The sequence below is a fragment of the Dipodomys spectabilis genome, unplaced genomic scaffold (genome assembly GCF_019054845.1).
Source record: "Dipodomys spectabilis isolate Male_0828 unplaced genomic scaffold, ASM1905484v1 ptg000312l, whole genome shotgun sequence".
Taxonomy (NCBI): Eukaryota; Metazoa; Chordata; class Mammalia; order Rodentia; family Heteromyidae; genus Dipodomys; species Dipodomys spectabilis.
This window is the reverse complement of record NW_024870989.1, coordinates 4,098,921-4,121,771: the sequence shown is the minus strand read 5'-3', so window position 1 is coordinate 4,121,771 and position 22,851 is coordinate 4,098,921. Positions and strand designations below refer to the sequence as shown.

The following is a 22,851-nucleotide window of genomic DNA, read 5'->3' as shown; positions in this document are numbered from 1 at the left end:
AACACAAATTCAACTGTTATACACAGATGGATCTGGGTAAGTCAGATGTGTTTAGGGGCCCAGACTCGAAATCTATCCCCTTCAGGATTATCTAGATGAGCTTAGGAACCTCGGGTGGGAAATAGAAGCTGAGACTCTTGCAGGTGAGGAGATGCTGTTGTCCTCTCTTTGCAGGTTGCTGTCAATTTCTGGAACTTTACTGCTTTACTCACTGTTCAAGACTGTTGTCTTATGGTTATTTCTCTTAACTATATTATTTTTTTTTAATTTTGTTGGTTTTTTTTTCTCCCTTGGTGGCCTCCCGGGCTCCCTCTCCACTAGCTCACAGGGGAATGAGCAAGAATGGGAACTAGCCAGGGGGATGGGGGGTGGGGGGTGCGGGTAACAGGGTGGGGGAGGCCAGGGGGGAAAGCTGCCATTTCAATCCTCATCCACCTCCTCGCCTTAGGACTCCTCACCCTCCCCCCCAGCACGACGCTCATAAAGCTTATCCCTCTGCTGCTCCTGGATTTCTTTCATCTCATCCGCATACCGGCAGAAGACGCCACCAAACTTGCTCCAGGCCTTGAAGGGCATGGTGATGGCATTGCGGTAGGACGGCTTCACCTCACTCACACGTAGAAAAACTCCATACTTGTTGCAGCCCACATCGAAGAAGAAACGTTTGGAGTCCACAGTAATAGAGGTGCCCTCCGGGAGTTCCCCGCACAGCCCCCTCCCCCCCCCCCCCCCCGGGGCTGCCGGCACCGCCTCTTGGGCCTCCGGCCAGCTCGTCCTCCTCGCCTCCCTAGTGGTCGATGAGCTAGGTGAGTATGTCGGAATTCGATGAGACCTTGCGCAGGCAGCACGATGGTCTGGCCGCTCTGGAGGCCACCAGGCCACCAGGCGCCAAAGCCACCGCCGCTGCGGTTGAGGGTCTGGCGGATGCGCAGGAAGCAGCCGCGCTGGTTCTCCTTGAGATCCAGGTAGTATTTGCAGTTCTTGCGCACCAGGAACTCGCTCTTTTTTTTTTAATTTAATTTTATTTTATTTGAGAACATACTGTACAGAGGGGTTACAATTACATGGGCAGGATAATGCATACATTTCTTACCAAGCATTGCAGCCTCCTCCTTTGTTTACCCTTCACCTCCCTTCCCAACCTCCCCCCTCCCCCCCACCCAATCCTTCCCCCCCACCCCCCCCCACACCGACATTGTAAAGCTCGTTTTTGACATGACATTTTGTACTTCTCATGGTTGCAACAGGTCCACCTGAATCCTTAAACGACTTGTTTGTCCCCATCTCCTCCACAACTTATACTGACATCAAATATAGTGAAAGCGGGGGTTACACTGTGGGGGAGGGACATACAAAGCAACAAAGAAATAATCTTATAAATGCGTTAGAAACACATGCATGAAAGAAAAAAAAACATTAAAATACATATTTAAGGGTTTGTTTTCCTAACATCACATTATCTGACCTTTTCCGCTTGACTCATAGATGTACTAGATATTGCAAATAAGGGAAACCATGGGACCTATGTTTCTTTGGTCCTGGCTTACTTCACTTAATATAATTTTTTCCAAGCCTTTCCATTTCCTAACAAATGGGGAAATGTCATTCTTTCTGATGGAGGCATAGAATTCCATTGTGTATATATACCACATTTTCTTGATCCATTCATCTACTGAGGGGCATCTGGGTTGGTTCCATATCTTAGCTATGGTAAATAATGCTGCAATAAACATAGTTGTGCTGGTAGCTTTAGTGTGGTCTTGTTTATAAACATTTGGGTAAATGCCCAAAAGTGGGATTGCTGGGTCATAGGGGAGTTCTATGTGAAGTCTTTTGAGGAACCTCCATACTGCTTTCCAAAGTGGTTGAACTGAGGAGTGCCGGGCCCGCCGCCCTCCTCTGTGCCCACTGCCAGCTGCTCGGGACTGCTGGGGCCCAGCTGCCCATAGTGCTCGATGATGTCGTGCAGCCAGTCGCGGAACTTGGCCACCACCAAAATGGACAGCGTGAGGCGGCTCTTGGAGCCGCCTGCGCCCACCTCAGCGATCTTCAGGAAGCGGCCCTTGGTGTTCTGCTTCACGTCCAGGTAGAAGCGCTTGTTCTGGATGTCCAGCCGCTTCGAGGCCAGCTCCTGCGTCTCCTGCTTGCCGCCACCACGGGGTGCGGGCTGGAAGCCTCCCTGCCAGCTGCTGCCGCCGCCACTGCCGCCGTGCTCGCTGCCGCTGTCGCTGTCCACCATCTTCTCTGCTGCTGCCTCGCCGCCGCCCGCTGTGCTCGCGCCCCCACCCTCTGCCCTGCGGCTGGCGCTCCTGGGCCCCCCCAGCCTTGTCCGCCTGCTCCTCACGCTCTCCCGCCGCTCATCGCCAGCTGCCGCTGCCATCCCCATCCCCCAAGGAGAATTCTTGTGTGCTGGGCCAGTGGCTGTTGCTGAGCTGGGGTACTGTACCCAAGTGGGCTTCCAGGTGCTGTCCAATGGTGGCAAGGAGACTGTGGCCTGTCATCATAGGGCACCACCACCATTGGGTGGCCACATTCCAGGCTGCCTTTGCTGACCGTGATGACCGAAAGGCCGCCATACTTGCTGCCAGTGGTGAATAAGCCCATTTTATAGAGAGGAATTACTATTCTTAAGTGCGAAGACTGGCATTGGTTGAAGGTCACTCGACTGGAATGTATGGATTTGTACTCTGCTCATGCGACTTTAAATTGAGCCTCAGACTTGAGCACCATCCACTGCAGGGCTGGTTGGAGCAACAGCTGGACGGGTTCCTCCCTCAGGATCTCTTACTCAGTGTGTGTCTGTAAAACCCACTCTTACCTTTCACCTTCTACCTTGGGTAGCCTACATCAGGGTCTTTGGTTGAGTGCCAGGCTGTGCCTGCTGCCTGATGCCTGCTTGCAGGTTGGCCTGCTCTGCAGCCAGCAAAAGCTGAAAGTGTTTCATGTACCATGCACACCAGAGACTCTAATGCATCTATGCCAACATCCTGAGGGCCACTGCCCAGCAGAGAGCACAGCTGAGCCTCAGAGACCTAGAAAACCTCTCTTGGAATGCTAGCTCTGTTCCCTCTTCCTTTTTGTCACACTGTCAAAAAATCTATGTGTGCTAGACCAAGAAGTGGGTGGCTAGGCCAGTCCCTAATGGGACTTTGTTGCTGTACCCTCATGCACTTCTACCTGCCACATCCTGGGCTCGCAACCCACTGGTATAAGTGCTAGATAATCAGGCCACCACTTCATACTTCAGGACAAAAGAAGCTCACCTGAGGTCTTGGTGCAAAGTCTACATGTCCAGGGCTTGTGTTACTAACCACATCCTCACTAGGGGATCAACAGTGTACTCTCTGGGGCTTCTTCCTCTCTGGGAATGACCAGGCCTTGCTTTATTCACAGGAGTGGCATCTTAGGCAGATCCAGGAGATGCGCAGCATGGATGTGTGCCTGACTTTCATGTAGAGACTTAGATGACTGAGCCAGCCATGGATGGACAGGGAAATGCTTCTGCATCCAAGTTGCCTTGATGAATTCTTACTTAGAAGATGACCTGGCTCTAAGCAGATCTCAAGGGGAAAACAAGAGTAGATGGGCTGGGCCACATCTGTAATTCTAGCACTTAGGTGGAAGAGATAGGTAGAGAGCAGCTGGAGGCCAAACTTTAACTTCATAGTGAGATTGTCTCAAAAGAAAGCCAACGACTGAGGAGGTAGATCAGTGGTTAAAGCAGTTTTCTACTGTGTGAAAGTGTCTGAGTTCAATTCCCAGCATTCTGAGGACAGCATAGACACAAGCTCTGTTTCCTGACCTCCTTTCAGAGGGAAAGGACCTAGCCACTTGATCAAGGTGCTTTACAATGAGAAAGACACCAATAGTACCTCAGTCCTGCACTGCCATTGAACCTTCCCAATCTGTCTGTCCACTGATATGGACCAAGTCATCACTTCTGCTTCCCCACCACTAGGCCAGGGGACCCTTCCCTGTCTGTTCCTTTTCAGAAGGAACACAAGCCATGCTTCTCAGGTAGAACCAGAGTATTTTTGGCAGTTCCTTGGACCTGTTAGTCAGGCCGTGGACCTCAAGGAATCTGCTGTTCAGATGTGGATGTGTAGGGACTGACAAAGCCACAGCTGAGGACAGAGATGGGGCCAGGGTCGCAAGGCTCCTTCCCCATTTGCACTTATCTCTGGATTACACCCAGCCATGTCCTCTGCTGCTCTGATACTGGAGATCGCTAGCACTAGGGGATCACACTGTGCATCTGTGGATTCTGATCTATGCCAAAGCATAGCCATTGGGAGTTGGTAAGGATTGCTGAAGAATGTACTCTGGAGTTGGGGGGGCGGGGCTTTCATGATGTGGTGTGTGTTGGCACAGGCAAGGGCAGTTCATAGGGAGTGCTGCCAAATCCCCCCTGAGGACCTCCTGCTTACCTGTGATCCTGCCCATGGTTACAGCTGGACTTGAGGTGGTTAGGTTGTGAGCTGACAGATCAGAGACCTTCTCTAAACAGAGCCCTGACTTATCTGGAGGGACGACTTGGCCCTGTCTGATGGCCTGGTAGCTGCTACCCAGCTCTGGCTCTTTTGGCTTAGTGGGTGTGGAGGCCATGGTGCAGGTGAGGAAGGTCCTTTCCTTCTGGCAGCCCAAGGAGGAGATTTGGTTTGTCCCTACCTCTGGGCTTTGCATTTTTGTCTTATAAGCTTAAATGTCTCTGGTCCTGGAGGAGCTCGGAGTCTAGAAGCAGAGAAATGACACAGTAAGTCCTGACAAACTTGCTTGTCACTAGTGGCAAAAGGTAGCCCAAGGTGTAGGCTGTCAGGCATTCTGGACCTCAGACATGCAATTATTCTAGTCCAATGCCATCAAGATCTGCCCTGCAGGCAGAACACTTATGTCATGGGATGATATGGTGTAGTAAACGCCAGGTGGGTTTGCCATGAAGATGCTCTCCAGGGTCAGACTCTTGAGTGGGGGTGGGCAACTTCACCTACCCCTACCAAGGGCTGAAGGGCATTCTTTCCACTAGGAAATAGCATTTTGTCATTAGTTGGGAGGGAGTTTGGGGGAAAGATTGCGTAAGCAGCGTACAAGCAAGATAGCTGGTAGCGAGTGGTGAAAGCTGCACTGCAGAATGAGGAACAGGAGGCTGTAAACAGTTTACAAGGAGCCTTGAGTAGGTTGAGGTTTAAGTGAGCTCAGTGGGTGAGACCAAAGGCAGAGAGATTAGTGTTCAAGGCTAGGACTGAAAGGGTTTTGGAGAATCATGAGGGAACTGAGTTTGAGGTAGCAGAGGTAGGATTGGGCTTGGCTGTATGGGGTTGTGGATGCAGGAGCATGAGGGTTGGGACGTGAGGGAGTGGTGGCATTCTGGCCTGTGCACATGGCATAAGTGAAGAGGGAAGGTACAGGGAAAGGACGTCTGAGGGCTCACTGGAGTCTGGGGCTAGGCCCTTGTATTGGGCCACTGAACCAGATGTGCTCGTAGTCTCTGAGTGATGCCTCCACCCTTGGGAAGCAGACATACAGATGAGCCTTTTCCAGGTTGCACCTACATACAATCAAGCATTTGATCTGTGTAGAGATCTGTGGTCCCATTGTGTGTGGTCAGGTTGAATTGGCCCAGGTCACTGGACAGGAATATAGACATCCTTTGCCCATAGGTCAGCTCTGAGGACCAGCAGAGTGGCAGAAGCACAACTGGAAGCTCGGTCCATGGAAAATCTGCACTATCCTTATCCTCCTTTTCCAAAGCCTGAGGTATCAGACCCAGCAGGACAAGGCACTGCTGTCAAGGTACATGGGATATGATCCCTCAGTGGTTACTTTTGAGGGTGTGAAATTGAGGTAAGCTGGGCAGTAATCCTTATCGACCAGACTCAAGTTTTCATTTTAGACACAGTACAGGAGGCATTAGCTGGTGAGTTACTGCTCCCATCGCTCAGCTCCATGGAAGTTTGTACTGACCAGCCCAGTACTGTGAGTCCCATACAGGCCCATCATCCTTCCCCCTCTGGGACAGGTGGGAGGCCTCACAGGGACAGACAGCAAAGGACAGGGTCCTTGCTGTCCCAGAACCTTCACTTGGATTAGCTTGTCACTTGACACTGGGAGGCAATTCTGGTCTCACTGTCATCTCTCATCCCACATGCCATGCCAACCTACCATCAACAATACAAGTCTTTGGGCTCTGTTCCTGTCAGGGAAGGTGCCAGGCCCATTTGCATCCACGGGGCCACAAACAGCCCCAACAGCAGCCACCCCATTCCCCTCCCTCCCACCCTCATTCTTCTTACTGTCCACATGCCGCCCCGGTCTTTTCAGATTGTGCACAGGAGATGACCCCAGCTGGCAAACATCAGCTGACCCTCCACCTGCCTCAGTGTGACCACTAGGCACCTGCGTTGGTCACTCACTTGGGTGAGTGTCTGTGCACACTTGTTCCCACACAACACACTAACACTGGGTCAGGCTTAGACACAGTCACACAGAGCTTTCTCTGCAATTACCACAATGCCCTAAGCTCCTTTCTTCCCCAGACATCCTTGAAAATGAGATCACTGAAAAGGGCCCTGTGCCAATGTAATCCTGTCCCTGTCTCCATGCCCACTATCCAACACTCCCCCAGTTTAAACACTCATCACAGGTGAAAGAAGCTCGCTACAGACATGTGAAATGAGGTATCACAAGAGCTGCATCTACCCAACTGCATTTCACTTGGCATGCTTTGGCTGAATTCTGACATGTCCCTTCCTAGCCAGTCCCGGGCCCAATACTGCCTCTCAGCTCTGCTGCCAGGGGCCTAACACCTTTCTCACCTTTTGTAGGCTTTCACACGTGTGTGTGTGTGTGTGTGTGTGTGTGTGTGTGTGTGTGTGTGTGTGTGTGTTAATCCCATGATCCTCCTCAGTTCCCCTTTCTAAAAGTGGTAGAGTTTTTCTGAGCTCCTGCCAGCAAGCCTCCAGGGGAATGGGTCTTACTTTGCCAAGAGATTCTGCCCATACCTGGAGAGAAAATGGGATGATGGTTCTCATGATTGTGGAGGACATGTACACCATATGGACAGTAACAAAGGGTACTTGTTGCAGATGCCCAGGGGGTATCCACAACCCTTTTGGCCCCATGGAGGCACGGTGCTCCAACAAACAGGCCCTGTGAGTGACTAGGTGATCCTTGTCCTGCAAGGCTCTCACTGATGTGGCCAGCTGGAGCACACCCAGGTCTCACCCAAGTGGACATGTAGGTCTTTGCAGAACCAGCTTTCACTCCTCTTCATCCCTTCACTGGCCTCTCTGTCATCTCTCCTCTTACAAGCCCCCAGGTGCACCCACTCACTCAACTTCCAGCCATCAACCCTGCAAGACTGTGGGACTTGAAGCTGCCTGGGAAGGTGCTAGGCCCACAAACTACCATATAACCACAAATAGCCTCAACAGTTACCACACAGCATTCTCCATCCCCTCCCAACCAATGTTTCTTTCTGGCCTTATGCCACTCCCTGTCTTTTCAGACCTAGCAGTTATATAAACACATGCTAGAAAGGGCTGGCTGCATCTGCCTGTATGAGGCTCTCCCATGGAGTTCCTAGTCTCTGTCCTCCCATTTCAGTGGAAACATCTGGAGGTGAGGCTGCAGGTGAAGGTGACTGGCTTGGTGCTGTTCCTTCCAAAGAAGGGATAGCCAGCCTTAGGTACAAACACACAAACACACACACACAGGTGAAAGCCATTCAGGGGCAGAATACTGTGTGTTGTGTATGGCGGAGACACCAGAAGGAGAATGTGTGTGTGTGTGGAGGGAGGCAGCATCGTGGAAGGCCTGATGTGGATCCTTTGGGGACTGATCTCCTGAGCTCTGCCGGCACTGCTGTTAGCACTGGCTTGCGCCATCTTCCAGCTCCACTGACACCAGAGCAACAGCCATCACCACAAATGCACTGACCACAAGCTTCTGCATGCAGGGAATCTTGCCTAAGGGCTCTTCAGACAGCTCCACAACTAAGCCCCACGTTGCACCAGCCCCCGCCACACACCTGCCTGCCCTCTTACTCATTAATCCTCTGCCTTCTTTCCCTACTGTTTCCTTTGTTTCCACTGTTCTTATTGTTAATTTCAAAAAAAAAAAACTGGCACACAATGACATCTCTCTGGTGGAAAAAGTTCCAATCCGTGGCCCCAAATCATTTTCGAGTTGGTGCAGCCCCTGGCACTGTCTACTAGGGAACACAATCCTTGAACAGTTACCCTTCAGAGGACCTCCCCACTCTTTGCCTCCTTGTTTTTGGCAGTCAAGAAGCTATCCAACCTTCCTTATTCTGGATTCCTTACCTTTTTGCTGGTAGCCTGTTATCTGCCCATATTAGTAGGAGTAGTACCTCTGATTTAGGTCACAGGTCTCTGTGTCCCAACAGTAAATGGAACTCAGAACCGATCTCACAGGGCATCTTCCTAAGGTGGCAGGGAATTTTGGAGGACAGGAGTACAAAGGAAAACACGGAGGGAAGGGCATACTCCAGTTGTTGCCCAGTCCAATGCAAGGAGAACTACTCTGGAGGGTACATGTTGGGGAGACATTCCTGGGGCCCAAAGTTCACATAAAGTCCTATCAGCAGTTCTGTCACACAGGGATTCATGAGGGGGAAAGAGGAAGGGAGAGCCTGTTTGTCTAAAGACGTGGCCAACCCATGTCTTATCTTCTGCTGATGACCTCACATGAAAGTTGGAACTAACACACACAAGCCCTTACAAAACAACTAGCATGTGTGCAAACCAATGCACACAGTCTTCAGATAGCATTTCTGGCCAGCATCCTGGCAGGTAGGTTGGAAGGAGCTGCTGGCTAGCACTGAAGAGAATGTAGAATGGCATAGGGGGACGACTGGGAGAACTCTCCCTAGATGAATCTGTGCTAGCTTGGAGAACCCATCCAAGCTCTGAAGAAATAGGTCACTTGAATTAATAACAGCGCCAATGCTGGGGTTTCCTGCCACAGGGAATTTTGCACAATTCATCAGGATATCTTGGCAAGACTACTTACTCCTAACAGCACTGGGAAGACCAAGGGGTTAGAAGGCTCTAGAATGTCCTTGCAGACAGCACCAATGGATATTTCCAGTCCATGGCTAGCAGGAAATAGTGTGTGAGGGAGGGGGACAGTAGATTTAGGAAGGGAGGTGAGGGGGAAGTGGTTGGACAATCCCAATCTCTGTCAGAGAGACTGCAAGAACCCTAGCAAAACCTTTCCTTTTCCTCAACAAAACAGGTATGCATATCTCATTGTGGAAAGCACTGCATCTGGCTTAGACATTCACCTGTGAGCAGAAACAGAGAAAGGAACCTCTGGCACCACCAGACATAGACCTCCTGACCTCCCTGACTGAACCTGACTAACCTGACTGGTTCTTCTGTGGCATGAATTCTGCCAGCCATTGTTTTGCTCACCAATGGATGCCATCCTGCAATGTGCTCCTCATGGGCCTGCTTTCCTAGAGGAAGGTTCATCACATGCCATGTTTACCCTCTGCATTCTCAGTGAAAGATAGGTGGCTTCCTTCAGGGCACTGAAGCAAAGACAAGGTCTTTAATTAGAAAAAAGAAAGAATTTCACAGGAATAAGAGCAGGGGGATATTCAGAGCGACTTTAGTAAGGAGCCATAAATGTCTGTTCCACACCTATATATGCTCCACTCCCATACTGAGTTTTATCACAACACCTAATTCTATCACATGCAATGTGACAGAGGCGTCCCAGGAAGGAAAGTCCTTCAGAGTATTACCACCAATTAAACATAAAAAACGGAGAAGAAATGACATGGCTCAAGAGCTAGTCAGTGTCACCCTTCAGGACAAAACCTCCGTGACAGTTTCCTGGCCTTGAGTTTAAGCTCTACAACTGGCACTGAAATAATAGTAATAATTCTACAGAGATACGACAGATTTGTGGCATTGGATAAAATGTCCACTCAAATCAGGTGATTGGGATAGTTAATATCTCTGAAAATATTTTTTTGTGGAGTCCTACTTTTCTTATCTTTGTGGCCAGGTGATCCTTGCTCTAAGTTTAGCAGTTGCATTACTACGTTGGTTTCCATTCTGTGGTTGCTGGTGGCAACTTCAGTCTGAAAGAATTACAGCCCTGCATGCCCCTGTGGAAAGCATTGGAGACCACACGAAGCCTTTACCAGCTTGTTACCATCAGACAAAGTGTTGGCACAATCATCATCTCATGCTGAACCAGACAGTCATGACGCAGAGAAGCCATGCTGCTGAAAGGAAAACCTCCCACTCCTACTGCTTTAACTCATACCAACGTGCACTTACTTTTCATAATGTCACCCATTCAGTACTGCCATACACATGCAATCACACTGTGCATGACTGTGAGGGACAGCACTGCAAGGAACTGCTGATTTCACTGTATCTTGTTCCTTCGTTTTTCCTAGTACTACTCCAGCAAGGGGTAGTTAAACAACCACTGGGCCAAAGAGAAGCTGCACTTATAGGCTATTTTTCTAAAGTGGGTGTACCATTTGCACTCTGCTGCCATTGGATGAATGTCTGAATCTCTCTGATCTTAACTAATATCACTATAACAAACATTGTTAGTGCAAATTTTTGTGAGGTCTGAGGTTACACATCCAGTGTGCTTCAAATAGGTAATGGCATCCAAAACCCTGCCATGTGTTTGTCATCTATATTTGATGGTGGTCAAAGCTGACCGTACAAGTCTTTTGCTCACATTGCAGTTAGGTTGTATTTCTGTGTTCTGACCATGGAGTTGTGAGCCATGTTCCAGAACATTTTATTGGACTGTGCGAGGTGACAAAATCAGAAAAAGCTGAAGGTTGCTCAGAGTCTAAATTTTTCAAGGACAAAGCTGAGATTCAAACATGGGCAGTGCGTGCTTAGACACCATCGTGAGCAGTTGCTCACCACAATCATCACTGTGGGCACAGATGGACAGCCATTCAGAGGCACAGGTACCTCCTAGCATTATTAATTATGCGTACCTGTGACTAGTCTAGCTGATCTGAGGACAGCTAAGGAATGCTTTAACTCACACACTAATGGGCTAATAAAAGTGACAAGGTTTCATTATACTACAAGGTATTTTATACTCTGGATTCAATACTTTGGACAAGGAGCACTAAATTGTGACTGTATCACTTTTTGGGAGGCAGCAGGGGAAGCAAGTGAACAGTCTCTGAAATGTGAAAGGTCATGAGCTACCACCTCCTATCCACATCCTAAGGCCCCTTTGCTAGACAAGAATGCATCTCCTCCCTAAAAGCATCCCCAGAAGAATGGCCCAGTATGGACCTAAGGAGGTTCTGTAAGCATCCAAAGAAAATCAGGTTTCAAGTGACTCAGTGACAACAATAGATTTGCCAACCAACTGCCACCATTAGGAGGTCAGAGTGAGTTTACTTTGTGGCTTGGGTAGTAGCAATTGGAGGCTGACTTGATGGGTCTTCTGAAGAACCCAGCAGGGTTAAATAAAGTGGCCAAGCAGATTGACACGCCACATTACCTGTGCCCACATCACTCAGTACCTTATCACTAAGTGGTTCTACAGACTACCTGACAGTGCACAGAGGAAGGCTGTATAGCCAAGTGCTCAGGATACACTGACAAAAGGTCATTGCTGAGGAACAGAAATGAGCAGAAAAGGCTCAGCTCCTCAGTAACATGGACTCTCCCATTGGGTGAAGCACAAAAACTCTGAAGACATACAGGCCTGTGTTCAAGTCCTATTTCTAACACATTGAAGCAGATTAAGCCAGAGCTCAAGTTCTGGTACAAAGCTGTGATAATATCCATGTCTGTTAGGGAGAAGTCACATGTTGCTTGTTATACTCCAAGCTCAGTGCTAAAGGAAGCACATGTCCACAGACACAGATAGCTCTGATTCACTCATTGCCAATCTGGACACAGGTGACAATGCTGAACCCCAGAACCCAGACTGTTCATAAGAGGCCCTAATCCCTTCACCAACTTGGCAAAGTGAGACCTGTATTTCCAGCAAAGCAGAGGAACCGCAAATTGCAGAGTCTCTGGAATTCCAGCACAAGCTTCTTAATCCTGATTCTTCACAATCTCTATAAGCTTAGTGTCCATCCCTCATGGTCACTATGTTGACTGACTGTGGCTGAAGGCTCAGCCAATTCCAGAGGTAAAGGCAGCTTTCGGGGGTATGCACAGGGTGCCTAGTGCCTGGGCCTCCAAACATTAGTGAGAACTAAGAGCAGAAAGCCTGTGGTCAGGCCTTCTGAGCCCCATGCAGGACAGCAGCCAAACAACTGCCTTATCTTCAGCCACAGAACCAGGGGGACTGTTATCAGACTCAGCCAAAACACACAGGCTCAGAGTTGCAAAAGAACCAAGTTTCTGAACACTATAATCAAATTCCAATCAGAAGTGAACCAGATGGAGACACATTCATCTACAAATACTGATAGATGGTAACCTGCCTCTATAAAACCTTAAACGAATCAAAAGATGGGGAAGATAAGGCGTAACAGCATTCCCTGATAATCCTATAATGGAAACGCATGCAAATACATGCTCTTTCTGAATAACTTCCTACTGACACTCTGCAAGCTCTTTGCTTGTCATGGAAAAAGTTACCCTGCTGCCTAGCCAGCCAAAAGACCTTCTTATCCATCCACTAAGGCTCAGTGGTAGAGTGCTCAGAGTGCAGAAGGCACTGGGTCCAAGCCCCAGCATTTTTCACACACAGGAACACCACCACTATATTGTGACACATGATCCTGATCAAGGGCTGTCAAAAACCAGATCCACAATCCTACAAACAGCCCTAAAGAAAACATTCTGTTTGTTCTGAGATAAGGACATTTAGTTGAATATTAATATGGCCCATCCCTCTCCTGCCATTGAGAGTGACTCAGGAAGTTTGCTGTCTCTAGGACACCAGCCCAAGCAGAAGCAGCACAAGCTTCATCAGCAGGTCCAACCTCTAGCTCCACAGAACCAAGAACATTATGCAAGACAGTCAATTCAGTCAACACTACTTCAAGATGTGTTTCATCGGTAACACAGGTCAAGCCATAGAGATCACAATGGCAGAAAACTCAACAACATCCACTTCTGGCTGTTGGTAATGCTCTGGTAAAAGAACTGCTCTTCCGAAAGACTTAATGGCCTTTGGATGAGGCTCCATCAATGCTTGATACAGGATGCATGGTGTACTTCCCCTCCCTTGTTCACCCACAGCTCAGTGTGTGTAGTGCAGTGACTACATAAAGACAAGTGGGAGCCCAGATTACACAGGCACCATACAAATTCTAGGGAAGAGACCTTTCAGGACCCACACCCACTGCATCTGGGACAGACACCAAGTCACTGAGTCAGCAAGCCCAGCAAGCAGCAGGCATTCAGCAAACTGGGTCTCAAAGAAGGAAAATGGTAACATCTAAAAGAGTGTGCCCCAAGACCACTGATATTCTATGGGACCAGAGTACAATGGGCAGGGGGCAACATTTGCCTTCCAAACATCAACTTCCTAAAATCTGCAGGATACTGCCTTCACCCCTTCCCTCTATGCTGAGGGATCAGTGTGCTAAGATTGTGCTGCAAATCTTCTTGTAGCCCTGATTAAAACTGAAAAATACTGAAGAGTAAGAAGAGGAACAGCCAGCAGGTGGCATGTGAACTACAGGGTAGCCAAGAAAGAATAGCAGAGGCCAATTTACAATGACATGAACAAACAATGAAATGAGAAGGCAAAATCAACAGCTTATCAGGAGCAGGAGAAAAAGACACCCAAGTGGCAGGAGTCAGGCAGCTGGCCCACACTGCCATAGAACCGTAATCTGCTCCCACAGGAAAACCCTTTGCAGCTGCCAGCACTGCCTGCCAGCCAGCCTGACACCATGCTCTGCATTCTACCATTAGGCCTCTAATCCATTTCACCCAAATTTCTGCTCAGATGTCCTTATAAGATCCCTAGGCTGGGTGCTGATGGCTAACACCTGTAATCCTAGCTACTTAGGAGGGTAAGATCTGAGGATCACAGTTCAAAGCCAGCCTGGGCAGGAAAGTCCGTGAGACTCCTATCTCCAATTAGCTACTAGAAAACTAGAAGTGGCACAGTGGCTCAAATGATAGATCACTCGCCTTGAGCTGAAGAGTACAGGGACAGGCATAGTACCAAAGTTCAAGCCCCATGACCGACAATAATAAGTAAATAAATAAATAAGCATATAAATAAATAAATAAGATCCCTAGGAACATAGCTCTTTGGCCTTACCAGGTCTCCTAGCCCCATGAATGGGATACTGACCAGCCACCCAAGACCAGCACAGCCAACCCAGGACACTAGGGCCAAGAGCAATGTAATGACTCCAAATACTAAGAGTAAGGCTCCTCATCCTGGATGCCTGGCTAGTTCCACTTCAGTGTCTGACAGCTGCTGGGTACCCCATGCTCATTGGTCACCCTACCTGTCACAGAGTCCATGTGCACCAGGAGCAACACAGAGCAATGAGCCACAGCCATGTGAAGTTAGAACATAAATGACCAGCACACAGAGTATAAAATAAAACCCACCTTGGAAAAACACACAGAATCAGGCAGGGGAGGTACTGGGGACCTCACTTTAGACACCGGAGATGCCAGTGAATAGAGCCCATGGTGACTGCTTCCCCACAGAGAGTAAAACATTGGGTATGTCCACAGGACACACTGAGCTCACGTTTCCTCCCAGGGTGGTTGCATCAAGTCTGGGAGCCCAGGAGTCCTGAGACAGGGCAGAGAAAATGAGTGACAGGGACAAGCCTGCTGCTGGAGCCTTTATTCCCCAACTTCTCCCTAAAGAAAAAGCATGAGCTATTGAATCCACACTTGTGACCCCGCAGAGGCTATACAACCATGCATATCATGCAGAGCTCTGGTCCACAGGGATCTCTGGGCAGACAGCGATCTGTTACTTGTCACAGCAGTTAGTACAGAAAGTACCTCACTTTAAGCACACACTTTTCCTTTCTCTTGGTAGTGCATTCTGTTTCATACAGTAAAATGAAGAGCAACGCCAGGTTCTACTACCAAATCACTTCTCATGCCATTCCATCCAACAGTATGTTGAAAGTGAAAAAAGGAATCTTTGTCATTTTTTAAAGCAAACTGATGTAATTATGTCCAACATAACCAGCTAATTCTTTTTTTTGGGAGGGGTCCAGTCGTAGGGACTGAACTCTGGGCCTGGGCGCTGTCCCTCAGCTCTTCAGCTCAAAGCTAGCGCTCTACCACTTGAGCCACAGCGCCATTTCCAGCTTTTTTCTTTCTGCTTAAGTGGTGCTGAGAAATCGAACCCAGGGCCTCAGGCATGCAAGGCAAGCGCTCTACCACTGAGCCAACTTCCCAGACCCAAACCAGCTAATCCTTTAGTTTATTTTTTATAATTATCTTTAAGTAGTTGTACAAAGAAGTTCCCATTCTACAAAATAGTATATGAGTACAAAGTGTCTGACAACATTGTCACTCTCTTAACCCATCCCTTCTCTCACTTTTTTTATTTAATTGAGATTAGGTGATTACATAAATTTCACATATTTACAGTATTGTGAAATAGTGATACTTAGAGTCACGATCACATTTTAACTTTCACAAGGCAAATTGTCATTATCATGGTCTATATATTATGTGAATTCTATGAGCTTTGTCAATACAAGTTATTTTTTCCACATCTGGTGATGTTTACATTTCTTTCTTTTTGCTTATTGTAGGATGTTTCCACTTATTCTGTTCCTCTTCCTGGCTTCCCTCTGTGTGTGTGTATATCTATCATATATATAGTGAAGAAAATGGAGTCATTTAGCAATGACATGACAAAATGGGTGGCTGTCCATTGTTTCTTGAGTCCTGTTACTTTGCCATATCTTCTTGCATTTGGCTTTATCATCAACATATCAGGGAGACCATGTACCATTTCTCTCTTTGTTCTTGGCTTACTTTGCTCAAAATAATCTGCTCTAGTTCCATCCATTTCCCTGCAAATGTCATTATTTTGTCCTTTCTAATGACTGCATAATATTCCATTGTATATAAGTACCACAATTTTTGGATGCACTTATCAGTAATGGGGAATCTGAGTTGTTTCCAAATCTTGGCTATTGTGTACAGTGCTGCAATAAACATGGAGGTCCATGTGTCTTTGTATACTGGTTCCTGTTGCTCAGGGTAGATGCCTAGGAGTGGTATGGCTGGGTTATAGGGGAGATCTATATTTAGCTTTCTGAGGTATCTCCAGACTATTTTCCACAGTGGTTGTATTAGTATACATTCCAACCAGCAATGCAGTGGGGTTCCTCTTTCTTCCACATCCCCTCCAGCATTTGTCATTGGCTGACATTAGGATGTGGGCCATTCTGACTGGGGTAAGGTGTCTCAGTGTTGTTTTTATTTGCAGCCAGGGATGATGAATATTTCCTCATAACCAGCTAATTCTAAGAGCCAAGTGATATAAGAGAGCAAAAGAAAGGGTAACACCGTCAAAAAAGAAATGATTCCCTGATTTCTGTAAGTATAAGCCCTCTGAACATCACCTTTATATACTTTTTTTTTAATGTTATTCATGGGGCTTGAAATCAGGGCCTGACCACTGTCCAGGAGCTTTGTTCCTGAATGCAAGTGGCTCTACGACTTTGAACCACTGTGCCACTTCCAGTTTGCTGGTGGTTAGTTGAAGATAAGAGTCTTACAGACTTTCTTGCCTGAGATGGCTTTGAAACATAATTCACTCTCAGCCTGCTGAGCAGCTAGGATGACAGGCATAGCCACTGTCATGCGGCTCAATTTTTAAAAGTCTTTAATACTTAAAACCAAGAAATGTACTCATTACTTGACTTAGGAAACAGTAACCTCTCTGTGTATCACCTTTGTCATAACAACAACAAATAATAATAAAATAAATTATTAAACCACTATCTCCACATGAGAAAGAGCCTGTGGCCTGACAAGCAATGGCAAGCAGGGTGGGTCTGAGCTCTCTTCACAGAACTGCCTGTCCACAGGTCGGTCTGTGCAGGGCTCCCCTCCTCACCGTGGTCAGGCAGCATTTACCCTATGGCTCTGAAGGAGCCTGATCATACAGAGTGATCCTCCACACCAGGTCCTCCAAGGAGTCAGGAATAAATGTGAAGCACTCCATGAGTGTCAAAGGTTAAAACGTAGTATTGGCAAAGACACCAAGCACTTGCTGTAGAGAAAAAAAAAGAGGCTGAATGCTCAGAGCAAGCAGGGACACAAGAACCAGGAAGCCAACAAGCAGGTATTAGAGATGAAACTCTCCGGAGCCCTCAAGTGCCACTTACCATTTATGATGGAAACATGGGTAATTTCCACCAAACTCCAGCCCCCAACCACTGGCTCAGACGAGAGCCAGTGAAGCACAGCCATCCCCCAAGTCTTGCAAGTGTTATCACGGTACACACGCATAAGGAGGTGAGACTAGACAGGCCCTAAGGTCCAAAAGAGTAATATTTCCAAAGGACTGAGTTGGATCTCAGACCCTTTCACTAGTTCTTGCAGGAGCTAATATGGATGACCGGCCTCTTTCCTCCTCTAGCTTCCTGTGAGGTGGGGTGATATCTCTGCCCACATGAGGCTCTTTCCAATGCCAGGAAGTCCCCAACATAGCTAAGGTGATTTCAGCAACAGGCTCTTTTTATGTCCAGAACTGTTAGCTAAAGCAACCTCTTCTTTAAGAAGTACCCAGCCTCTAATACCTTATCCTGTTAATGAGATACTAAGAGATCCTGAGGGTTACACACAGTTTCCTCCCAATGGCCCAATGAGTCCCCATGGATGCCCTGAGTGAACATCTACATGGTAATGATATCACAGGGCCCGTGTGCTCCCTCAGTGACAGCTCCCATGGCTGAAGCTCCACCACAAATCCACAAAGGTCTTCTGGAGTCCTGAGAGAAGAAGAAGACTGAACACAGTCCCATGTGCCCCTGGAAATGGACTTAATCCTGCACCCAATATACAGGGTAAAAGTCATACCAGCCACTGACTACTCAAGAGACCAGGACAAGTCACACATCGAGCTTTTACACCAGTAGGGTCAAAGCACAGCCTCCACAAGCTACACACTGGTTCCAACCCAGTTCCTCAACTACACAAGGTTACTTTCATGAAGTCAGTTTATCCACCTGGAAAACCAAGAGACAGCACATAGCAAATAGTATCACTTGCCCAAAAACATGCCTGTCATGAGGCAGTACTGGGCAGAACTTAGCTCCTTCCTAGACTCAACAAAACATTCTGTGCAATAACACAGGGAGGAATAGTGCAAAGAACCCTGTGAATGAGCTGCTCCATGAAAACCACTCACATCTTCCTCATTATTTCCATCCGGCTATGAGGAAACTGGGGCTTCAAGATATGTTTGGTGATGTAACATCCCCTCCATCCATGAATGTAAGCACACTCAGTGCCGACCTCACCTTCTGACTACTGCTGCAGGAAGACATGTACCCAGAGCATCGTACATTGAAGAGTGGTGCGAGTGTCCCAGACACACCTGTGGGCTTGTGGCATGGTACTGCTGGGTGGCACACAAGTTTGAGGCTGAGGATGAATTCTGCTTTCATCATCACCTGTCACAGCAGTGAGCACAGGGCACACAAAAGGAATGTGCAGGCAGAGCTATGTAGTGTGAGCTGCCCACAGCCTCAGCCCTGTCCCTGTTAAGGCCCCCATGACCTCACTGACTGGGTGGAAGCAAGCTTTGCACTTGTCACTCTGCAAGGAGAGTCCTACATCACACTATAGGACTGCACTGAGGCCATCCTCCTAATCCTCCTACCTGCCTGTGGACTCTGCTGCTGTCTTCAGGATGACAGCAAGCACCCCAGGATGATCTTAGGTAGGCAGTACTAGCATGCGACTGAAAGACCATTCATTTTTCTAAAGAGCTCTAGGTTCCCATGGGCAGGGCCCTTGCCAGTACTGATACAAAGGAGCCACCTCAACCCACTGTCAGATTCATGCTGCTGTGGAGCCACTCTGGCCTCTTCTAATTCCTATGCGGAAGCACTAACTCTGTAGGAGGATTTTGGAGGTGAGTAGGGTGGGTGTGAGGCCAGGAAGGTAATGTGCCCTTTGGAAAGTTAATGCACTCACCACACACTTCTCAGGCCAGCACAAATCTGGACAGCAGGACACAAGGAACGGGGCATATAGAAAAGGAATAGGGGGTAAAGTTCAAGAAGCCCTGGTAGTCATAAATTAGGTTCAGCTCTGCCAAAGAGAGCACAACACTCAGATTTCAGTGGTCCATCCTAAACACTGAACTCTGCTAGAGAACAGGGGATTCCTTAGTTGCTGATAATCCTGGAAGATGAATATACAATCATAACCCAAACCACAATGCAAACCAAAGACCTGGGTCCAGCATTCCTCCAAAAGGGAAGAAGAGGGTTTACTTTCTCAAAGCCTACTGACCTGAGTGTGGGTAAAGCTACTCAGAGATGCTTATCCAGGACACTGCAGGGTTTAGACAGAGTAATACCAAGTGCCATTACAGACTACAAATATTAGCAGTGTCCACCTTGAAACCAGCACTTCACAAGTACAAAATAGAAGTAGTTGGGCTTCAAAACCCTTGAGCACAAACACAAATGACAAAAAACAAACACAAACACATATCATTATGGGGAAGGGCAAATGATTGGTATCGCATCTACGTTATACTGAGGACTGCTAAAATTCATCATCACCAAGCTATTCACAATATGAGGAGTTGAAGGAAAGTGAGACTAAGAGAAATGACTCCTACTTCAGAAATTTGTCTTACAGAATGCAGCTTCACACAGACGTCAGGGCACTGCAGCTTCCCAGGGTGGAACCTACCTGAAAATTTATGTTAGGGTCCCCTATCTTATTATGAACACACTATACTTTAAATCCTCCTCTGGGCCAGCTATGAGACACAATGATTAATTCTCACAAATTAATAAGACTTGGTATATCTTAGCAATGGTAAATAATGCTGCAATAAACATAGTTGTGCTGGTAGCTTTACTATGGTCTTGCTTTTGATCATTTTGGTAAGTGCCCAAGAGTGGGATTGCTGGGTCATAGGGGAGCTCTATGTGGAGTCTTTTGAGGAACCTCCATACTACTTTCCAAAGTGGTTGAACAAGTTTACACTCTCACCAACAATGGAGTAAGGTTCCCTTTTGTCCCTCCAGCATCTTGCTTCTAGCCATTCTATCTGGGGTGAGATGGTATCTCAATGTTGTGATGATTTGCATTTCTTTTATGGCTAGTGAGGTTGAGCATTTCTTCATGTGTCTATTGGCCATCCTTCTTTGTTGTTGCTTTCTATGTCCCTCCTCCATGGTATAACCCCTGCTTTCACTGTATTTGATGTTGTTATAATTTGTGGAGGGGAAGGAAAAGAACAAAAATTTTTAATAGGAATACAGGGGGATCCATTACAACAATGAGATGTACAAGATGTTATGTCGAAAAACAAACTTTACAACTTTGACTGGGGTTGGTGGTGGTGGTGCTGGTGATGATGGTGTGGAGAGGGGCCGGTGGGAGGAGAGAGAAAGGGATGGGAAGGGAACACAAAGGAGGAAGCAACAATGCTTGATAAGAAATGTACTCATTATCTTGCCCATGTAATTGTAACCCCACTGTATGGTATTCTCACAATAAAAAATAACACTTGGCAGCTGTGACCAAGGAAACACAACCTGCAAAGCCAGCCCATTGAAAATTACGAAGGATTCCTGAAAAATACTGAAATGATGGTAGAGAGTGCATTGTCAGGAACTGGAAGGTTTATGGTTAAAATGACAATTATCCCCAAACTGACCTATAAATTGAATATAATTCCAGTAAACATCACAAAGCATTTTGTAGATATCAATGACCTATTTCTAAAATATATTTTAAAAAGCAAAGGAATCTTTAACAGCAGGACAATCTTAAAAAAATATTTAGGACACTGCCACTACTACCATTTTTAAAGTCAATGTAGTGTTAGGGGATGTGTCTCAATTAAAACCCCAGTTACACACACACACACAAACACACACACACACACACACACACACACACACACACACACACACACAAAATTGCATCTATACCAGTTAACACCAAAAGAATATGGAAGACTAGCACAAAGCTGGTTATTTAAAAACAGAAAAAGAAACAGACCAATATGTATACAGCAGATTTATTTGACAAAAGCGACAAACATATTTAAGCTATTCAAAGGATTGAACTTTGCAAGAATACTAACACAACAAATTTGGGGGGACAAGATGGTCCTTCATCTTACCCTCATGAAACAGGTATGATGGATCATAAATCTGTACATAAGAAGTAAAATTACGAAGCTTCGGAAAGAAAATACACTTGCAACCTCAAAAATAATTGTTTCTCTTTTTGCCGTAATAAGGTTAGAAATCACACTTTCTAATCAGGTACTCTTCAACTGGTGGCACTCTTCCTGTCCAAACAGACGCTTGTTTTGTGCTCATTCTGACATCATGTCTCTTCTGGTCCAAGATAAAAGCCACCAGGAAAATAGCAAGTCCGCCCTATCCCCAGTATTCATAAAAATCATATGCCAGGGGCCAGTTAGGTCCCATGAACATCCCTGCAACAGTTGTGATCCATAACCCAGACCTTCTCCACATCCGACTCCAACAGGGTAAATTCCTGCTAAGTCTACAGGGGACCACCATTCTTAATTATACCCAATTCCAATATACCAATCATTGACATAAAATGAACTATTATTTTCATATAGACCACATATATTCTCCTATATGCTTTAAAACATCTGTAGTTTACATATACCAAACATAATTTTGTAAGGGATCATAACAACAACAACAAAAAAGGTCTGTACATATCAGCACAGTTGCAAGCAACTTTTTTGAATAACTCTGAATTGCATTCTTTGAACCCAGAGATATAGAACTTAATAAGACAAAAGAACAATCGTATGAAATTAAAAGTTCCATTTATAATTTGATGGTGTTAATTCAACGCAGTAATAAGCAATAAGTCAGGTCTGGGATTATAGTTAAATAATAGGAACTAGCTAGCATATGAAGCCCTGGATTCAAGAGGGAACATAAGAAAAAAGGAAGACAAGGCCAGACAAGGGCAAGGGCATGGGCAAGGACAAGGGCAAGGCCAATGCCAAGGCAAATACAAGGACAAGGTAAGGGCAAGGACAAGGGCAAGGGCAAGGATAAGGACAAGGGCAAGGGCAAGGGCAAGGACAGGGACAAAGACAAGGAAAAGTACAAGGGCAAGGACAAGGGCAAGGACGAGGGCAAGAACAAGGCCAAGGGCAAGGGCAAGGGAAAGGGAAAGTGCAAGGGCAAGGACCATTTAAGGAGAAGGGCAAGGAAAAGAGCAAGTACAAGAGCAAGGGCAAGGACAAGGGCAAGGGCAAGACAAGGGCAAGGGCAAGAACAGGGACAGGGACAAGGACAAGGGCCAGGACAAGGACAAGGGCAAGGAAAAGGACAACGGCAAGGGCAAGGAGAGTGCAAGGACAAGGACAAGGGCAAGGGCAAGGATAAGGACAAGGACAAAGACAAGAACAAGGACAAGGACAGGGAAAAGGAGAGCGACAAGGGCAAGGACAAGGATAGGGACAAGCAAAAGTATAAGGGCAAGGACATGGGCAAGGACAAGGACAAGGATAAGGGCAAGCATGGGCGAGGACTAGGGCAAGCACAAGGGAAAACAAGGGCAAGGACATGGACAGCGACAAGGACAGGGACAGGAACAAGGACAAGGGCAAAGACAAGGACAGGGACAAGGACAAAGACAAGGGCAAGGGCAAGGACAAGGA

At 47.0% G+C, this 22,851-nt stretch overlaps 1 pseudogene; it reads right to left on the bottom strand.

The window, feature by feature from the left end:
* Nucleotides 1–420: 420 nt before the first annotated feature.
* LOC122127779 lies at nt 421–2,239 on the bottom strand (annotated as a pseudogene).
* Between the last annotated feature and the right edge of the window lie 20,612 nt (nt 2,240–22,851).